Raw genomic sequence first — 8,151 nt, 5'->3', positions numbered from 1 at the left:
TTTAAATTTGTTGTCAAAATACATAGTTTAAACACCAATTAATATTGGTTTAAGCCTATATACGTGTGATAATATATTAAGTGCAAATAAAAAGATATTTTTGAACGAAAAAAAAAATGTATATAATAAAATATATATATTTATATAGAGAAAAATGGCGAATGTGAATGCTATATAAAAATGGCCACAATCGTTTAACAAATTCTCATAAACTGTTGATAAAAAATATTTATTTATTTTTTTTTTTTTATTCAAAAGTATTATTGAGTTGTCAAATATTTACATATGTGAGCGTATGCGCACGAAACGAAAACATTATTCTGGTTGATCCTGCCAGTAGTTATATGCTTGTCTCAAAGATTAAGCCATGCATGTCTAAGTACACACGAAGTAAAAGTGAAACCGCAAAAGGCTCATTATATCAGTTATGGTTCCTTAGGTCGTTCACAGTTACTTGGATAACTGTGGTAATTCTAGAGCTAATACATGCAATTAAAACACGGACCTTATGGGACGTGTGCTTTTATTAGGCTAAAACCAAGCGATCGTAAGATCGTTACATTGGTTGAACTCTAGATAACATGCAGATCGTATGGTCTTGTACCGACGACAGATCTTTCAAATGTCTGCCCTATCAACTTTTGATGGTAGTATCTAGGACTACCATGGTTGCAACGGGTAACGGGGAATCAGGGTTCGATTCCGGAGAGGGAGCCTGAGAAACGGCTACCACATCTAAGGAAGGCAGCAGGCGCGTAAATTACCCACTCCCAGCTCGGGGAGGTAGTGACGAAAAATAACAATACAGGACTCATATCCGAGGCCCTGTAATTGGAATGAGTACACTTTAAATCCTTTAACAAGGACCAATTGGAGGGCAAGTCTGGTGCCAGCAGCCGCGGTAATTCCAGCTCCAATAGCGTATATTAAATTTGTTGCGGTTAAAACGTTCGTAGTTGAACTTGTGCTTCATACGGGTAGTACAACTTACAATTGTGGTTAGTACTATACCTTTATGTATGTAAGCGTATTACCGGTGGAGTTCTTATATATAATTAAGTACTTGTATTTTTTTATATATTCCTCCTATTTAAAAACCTGCATTAGTGCTCTTCATCGAGTGTTATTGTGGGCCGGTACAATTACTTTGAACAAATTAGAGTGCTTAAAGCAGGCTTCAAATGCCTGAATATTCTGTGCATGGGATAATGAAATAAAACCTCTGTTCTGCTTTCATTGGTTTTCAGATCAAGAGGTAATGATTAATAGAAGCAGTTTGGGGGCATTAGTATTACGACGCGAGAGGTGAAATTCTTGGACCGTCGTAAGACTAACTTAAGCGAAAGCATTTGCCAAAGATGTTTTCATTAATCAAGAACGAAAGTTAGAGGTTCGAAGGCGATCAGATACCGCCCTAGTTCTAACCATAAACGATGCCAGCTAGCAATTGGGTGTAGCTACTTTTATGGCTCTCTCAGTCGCTTCCCGGGAAACCAAAGCTTTTGGGCTCCGGGGGAAGTATGGTTGCAAAGCTGAAACTTAAAGGAATTGACGGAAGGGCACCACCAGGAGTGGAGCCTGCGGCTTAATTTGACTCAACACGGGAAAACTTACCAGGTCCGAACATAAGTGTGTAAGACAGATTGATAGCTCTTTCTCGAATCTATGGGTGGTGGTGCATGGCCGTTCTTAGTTCGTGGAGTGATTTGTCTGGTTAATTCCGATAACGAACGAGACTCAAATATATTAAATAGATATCTTCAGGATTATGGTGTTGAAGCTTATATAGCCTTCATTCATGGTGGCAGTAAAATGTTTATTGTGTTTGAATGTGTTTATATAAGTGGAGCCGTACCTGTTGGTTTGTCCCATTATAAGCACACTAGCTTCTTAAATGGACAAATTGCGTCTAGCAATAATGAGATTGAGCAATAACAGGTCTGTGATGCCCTTAGATGTCCTGGGCTGCACGCGCGCTACAATGAAAGTATCAACGTGTATTTCCTAGACCGAGAGGTCCGGGTAAACCGCTGAACCACTTTCATGCTTGGGATTGTGAACTGAAACTGTTCACATGAACTTGGAATTCCCAGTAAGTGTGAGTCATTAACTCGCATTGATTACGTCCCTGCCCTTTGTACACACCGCCCGTCGCTACTACCGATTGAATTATTTAGTGAGGTCTCCGGACGTGATCACTGTGACGCCTTGCGTGTTACGGTTGTTTCGCAAAAGTTGACCGAACTTGATTATTTAGAGGAAGTAAAAGTCGTAACAAGGTTTCCGTAGGTGAACCTGCGGAAGGATCATTATTGTATGTTTCTACCGTTAACAAAAATATATATATATTGCCAATTTACCAAACAAAATATGTTTTTATAAAATCATAATTGTAAAATAAAATATATTCAGTTGTATATATTATATGTTTATATTAATTATATTGCCAATATACTCATTTAGTAGTAGCTATACATATAACATTGTGTTCTATGTGTGTAGCAATTAATATATAAATACATATTGATGATATTATTACAATAATATTGATTTATAAAATCTGTGTGCATATGTACCATAGTATGCACGCGTTGCGAATATGTATTGTCCATCATAGCTATGGGCATACATTGGTTAATGCAACAGCCTAAAAAGTACAATGTTGTACCTGATTTCAGGTTAATACTTTTATATAAATTGATAATTATCAAACAAGCCAAAATACATATTATATTATTTAACAATATGATAATATATCGCTTATATAAAACTAAGACATTTCGCAACATTCTTTTAGGATAAAACTAAAATTTATTGAAGGAATTGATATATGCCAGTAAAATGGTGTATTTTTAATTTCTTTCAATAAAGACATATCTGACAAATAAATGAATAAACAAATTTTAATCACTCTAAGCGGTGGATCACTCGGCTCATGGGTCGATGAAGAACGCAGCAAACTGTGCGTCATCGTGTGAACTGCAGGACACATGAACATCGACATTTTGAACGCATATCGCAGTCCATGCTGTTTGGTACTTTAATTAATTTTATAGTGCTGCTTGGACTACATATGGTTGAGGGTTGTAAGACTATGCTAAATAAGTTGTTTAAAAATTTTACGAAATTTTTAAGCATATTGTATATTATTGGATATATATATATATATATTCATAATATTGATATTAAATGGAAACGCATTATCTCTCATTGTTGTATATATTTGTGGTGAGAAGAACGAAGAAAAATATATATTTTTTTGTCCTTTTTGAATCAAATAATACTGAGGAATGTCTAGCATAAAAAAATAATTAAAGTTTTTTCATCTAGAATTGCCTCTTATTAATGTTTCGAAAGGAAATTTTGTTGTAAATATAAATATTTAATATTCTTCGTGATATTCGTTATAAAATACGAATATTATAATGATTTCATTATGAGAACGCTCTATATATAATAATATAGTGTAATTATCATTATAAATTTTAATATACGTATATACAACCTCAACTCATATGGGACTACCCCCTGAATTTAAGCATATTAATTAGGGAAGGAAAAGAAACTAACCAGGATTTTCTTAGTAGCGGCGAGCGAAAAGAAATCAGTTCAGCACTAAGTCACTTTGTCTATATGGCAAACGTGAGATGCAGTGTATGGAGCGTCAATATTCTAGTATGAGAAATTAACGATTTAAGTCCTTCTTAAATGAGGCCATTTACCCATAGAGGGTGCCAGGCCCGTATAACGTTAATGATTACTAGATGATGTTTCCAAAGAGTCGTGTTGCTTGATAGTGCAGCACTAAGTGGGTGGTAAACTCCATCTAAAACTAAATATAACCATGAGACCGATAGTAAACAAGTACCGTGAGGGAAAGTTGAAAAGAACTCTGAATAGAGAGTTAAACAGTACGTGAAACTGCTTAGAGGTTAAGCCCGATGAACCTGAATATCCGTTATGGAAAATTCATCATTAAAGTTGTAATATTTTAACAATATTATAATAATAGTGTGCATTTTTTCCATATAAGGACATTGTAATCTATTAGCATATAACAAATTTATCATAAAATATGACTTATAGTTTATTCAAATTATTATGCTTGCATTTTAACATAGAATAAATGTCATTAATTTGATAAAGTGTTGATAAATTAAAATTAATACAGTGCGTTAATTTTTCGAAATTATATAATGGCATAATTATCATTGATTTTTGTGTTTATTATATGCATTTGTATGATTAACAATGAGAAAAATTCAGGATACCTTCGGGACCCGTCTTGAAACACGGACCAAGGAGTCTAACATATGTGCAAGTTATTGGGAGATAAACCTAATAGCGTAATTAACTTGACTAATATGGGATTAGTTTTTTAACTAGTTATAGATAATTAACACAATCCCGGGGCGTTCTATATAGTTATGTATAATAATATTTATATTATTTATGCCTCTAACTGGAACGTACCTTGAGCATATATGCTGTGACCCGAAAGCTGGTGAACTATACTTGATCAGGTTGAAGTCAGGGGAAACCCTGATGGAAGACCGAAACAGTTCTGACGTGCAAATCGATTGTCAGAATTGAGTATAGGGGCGAAAGACCAATCGAACCATCTAGTAGCTGGTTCCTTCCGAAGTTTCCCTCAGGATAGCTGGTGCATTTTAATGTTATATAAAATAATCTTATCTGGTAAAGCGAATGATTAGAGGCCTTAGGGTCGAAACGATCTTAACCTATTCTCAAACTTTAAATGGGTAATAACCGTAACTTTCTTGATATGAAGTTTAAGGTTATGATATAATGTGCCCAGTGGGCCACTTTTGGTAAGCAGAACTGGCGCTGTGGGATGAACCAAACGTAATGTTACGGTGCCCAAATTAACAACTCATGCAGAAACCATGAAAGGCGTTGGTTGCTTAAAACAGCAGGACGGTGATCATGGAAGTCGAAATCCGCTAAGGAGTGTGTAACAACTCACCTGCCGAAGCAACTAGCCCTTAAAATGGATGGCGCTTAAGTTGTATACCTATACATTACCGCTAAAGTAGATGATTTATATTACTTGTGATATAAATTTTGAAACTTTAGTGAGTAGGAAGGTACAATGGTATGCGTAGAAGTGTTTGGCGTAAGCCTTCATGGAGCTGCCATTGGCACAGATCTTGGTGGTAGTAGCAAATAATCGAATGAGACCTTGGAGGACTGAAGTGGAGAAGGGTTTCGTGTGAACAGTGGTTGATCACGAGTTAGTCGGTCCTAAGTTCAAGGCGAAAGCCGAAAATTTTCAAGTAAAAAATCAGTGAGTAATATTGTCAAATCTTTTATGATTTTTAAATACTTGAATAATTTTGAACGAAAGGGAATACGGTTCCAATTCCGTAACCTGTTGAGTATCCGTTTGTTATTAAATATGGGCCTCGTGCTCATCCTGGCAACAGGAACGACCATAAAGAAGCCGTCGAGAGGTATCGGAAGAGTTTTCTTTTCTGTTTTATAGCCGTACTACCATGGAAGTCTTTCGCAAAGAGATATGGTAGATGGGCTAGAAGAGCATGACATATACTGTTGTGTCGATATTTTCTCCTCGGACCTTGAAAATTTATGGTGGGGACACGCAAACTTCTCAACAGGCCGTACCAATATCCGCAGCTGGTCTCCAAGGTGAAGAGTCTCTAGTCGATAGAATAATGTAGGTAAGGGAAGTCGGCCAATTAGATCCGTAACTTCGGGATAAGGATTGGCTCTGAAGATTGAGATAGTCGGGCTTGATTGGGAAACAATAACATGGTTTATGTGCTCGTTCTGGGTAAATAGAGTTTCTATCATTTATGGTAGTTACTTGTTCCCCGGATAGTTTAGTTACGTAGCTAATTGTGGAACTTTCTTGCTAAAATTTTTAAGAATACTAATTGGGTTAAACCAGTAAGTTCTTATTAATTATAACGATTATCAATTAACAATCAATTCAGAACTGGCACGGACTTGGGGAGGATGCTTGGAAACACGTCGTGAGTACTGTTTCGGCCAGCTGGTCGAAATACGTGCTCGGAGTCTTCGTGGATTTTAAGGGAGCCTTCGACAACGTTGAGTGGAATGCTGCACTACGCCGCCTCCTTGAGCTGGGATGCCGAGAAGCAAGCTTGTGGCGAAGTTTCTTCTCCGGCCGGAGTGCGAGCATCGTCAGTAGGCATGGAGTAGCCACTGTTCCGGTGACAAGAGGTTGCCCGCAGGGGTCCATAAGTGGTCCATTTATATGGAACATCTTAATGGACGTGTTGCTCCAGCGCTTAGAGCCCCTTGGTGCGCTCAGCGCGTATGCTGACGACTTGCTCCTCCTCATCGAAGGGAATGCCCGATCAGAGCTCGAACAAAAAGGAGGTGAGTTAATGTCCATCGTAGGCGCTTGGGGAGTTGAAGTCGGTGTTGCCGTTTCAACTAGCAAGACGGCGATCATGCTGCTCAAAGGCATACTTAGACGGCCGCCAGTGGTACGGTTTGCTGAAGCAAGCCTGCCATATAAGCGCAAGTATCGGTACCTATCGGTATCGGCATCACGGTCGGCGAGCGGTTGAGTTTTCTCCCGCAGGGGCATTGTCGCGCGTACTGCGGGTCGACTGGGGACTCAGTCCCCGCGCAAAGCAGACAATATATGCCGGACTCATGGTGCCCTGTGCACTATTTGGTGCCTCGGTTTGGTGTGTCGTGACGACGACGCAAGTGGTTGCCAGGAGGCATCTGCTTGCGTGCCAAAGGATCGTCCTGATTGGATGCCTACCGGTATGCCGAACAGTGTCCACCATGGCGCTGCAAGTACTAGCTGGGGCCCCCCCGTTTGATCTGGTTGCCAGACGCCTGGCAATCAGCTTCAAACTAAAGCGTGACTACCCGCTGGAGGAGAGCGATTGGCTGTACAGCGAAGATTTGGCAAATCTTAGCTGGAAGCAGAAGATGGCGCGACTAGACGAAGACCTGTTGTGAGAGTGGCAACGCAGATGGGATGATGGTGACTCCCCAGGACGGGTGACGCACCGCTTCATCCCGAACGCAGGCTTCGTCTACAGCGAACGAAGGTTTGGCTTCACGCTGCGCGCTGTGTTCCTGCTGACGGGCCACGGATCGCTCAATGCATTTCTGCATGGAAGAAGCCTTAGCGACACGCCAGCATGTCTATGCGGCGCAGAACGCGAGGATTGGCAGCACTTCCTATGTGCTTGTCCCCTCTATACAGACTTGCGAGACCTCGATGGACTTGGAGTGCAGTACACGGATGGCGACTGGACCTTCTCCGATGTGACGGCTTCTCAGGAGAGAATGCGGACTCTCGACAGGTTCGCCGGACTGGCGTTCTCCAGGCGACAGCAGCTGCTGAATGCGCAAGCGGCGCACGGGCTGGGTGGATTCCCTATCCAGGCCGGTCGGGGCTAAAGAGGAGGATCGAGCTGAGTCCTTAAGATCGGTACCACGGGTTATGCAGTTCCAAGGCTGCACATTGAGGTCGGCCCCCTAGTGGGAGTATCGTGGTGGCTGTGGTTGATACCCAAACGTTACGCGGGGAGAGCCGCTAGGCTCCTCGTGGAGTTGCGCTCTCAACCGGGTGCCGAGACCCATAGATCGGAAGACGTGTTAGATACACCTCGCCCCTCACCAAGGGGGATTGTATGCCCGACCAGGATACTTTCAATTGGTACCAGAAGAGTCGCTATGTACATAGCTATAGCTTCTTTTTAGGGGCGCTAACTGGCGCATTGTACCAGGTTCCTGCGTATGTAGCGGTGGTGCGTGATGGCGTGATATATGTAAATATATCGCACTAATCGAGGCTAAGCTGCAAATAAACATTAGACGCCGTGGTTGAAATCCCTCCCTGAGGAACCGCCACGTAAAATAAAGCTGAGAGATCAGATTCATTCATTCTGTCCCTATCTACTGAGTTGCATTTTGACTGCCACTCGAAGCAGACGTGTTTTTCAAGCGGTCCGCTATACCGTCGTTCGAGTAAAGTAAAAAGTGATTTTTCCAAGTGGAAAATATATCAAAATTGCCGCGAGATCACGCGCTGTTCGCGACTGAAATCGCGTGTTAATTTGGTGAAAAAACAGAGCAGATATTTGCAAATTAATATTTGCAAAATAAACGCTAAAA

The 8,151-nt window shown here is 40.6% G+C and overlaps 2 non-coding genes across 2 annotated transcripts; both read left to right on the top strand.

The window, feature by feature from the left end:
- The first annotated feature begins 317 nt into the window (after window positions 1-317).
- Window positions 318-2,312, top strand: LOC113567172. Its single transcript, XR_003409367.1, has one exon. It is a non-coding gene; the product is annotated as a small subunit ribosomal RNA (ribosomal RNA).
- A 596-nt stretch (window positions 2,313-2,908) lies between these two features.
- Window positions 2,909-3,087, top strand: LOC113567171. The gene has a single exon (XR_003409366.1). It is a non-coding gene; the product is annotated as a 5.8S ribosomal RNA (ribosomal RNA).
- Window positions 3,088-8,151: the final 5,064 nt, after the last annotated feature.

Source organism: Drosophila persimilis, unplaced genomic scaffold (assembly GCF_003286085.1).
Source record: "Drosophila persimilis strain 14011-0111.01,24,50 unplaced genomic scaffold, DperRS2 tig00002149-arrow-arrow-pilon, whole genome shotgun sequence".
Classification (NCBI taxonomy): Eukaryota; Metazoa; Arthropoda; class Insecta; order Diptera; family Drosophilidae; genus Drosophila; species Drosophila persimilis.
The sequence above is the reverse complement of the archived record's forward strand: the minus strand, read 5'-3'. Positions and strand labels throughout refer to the sequence as shown.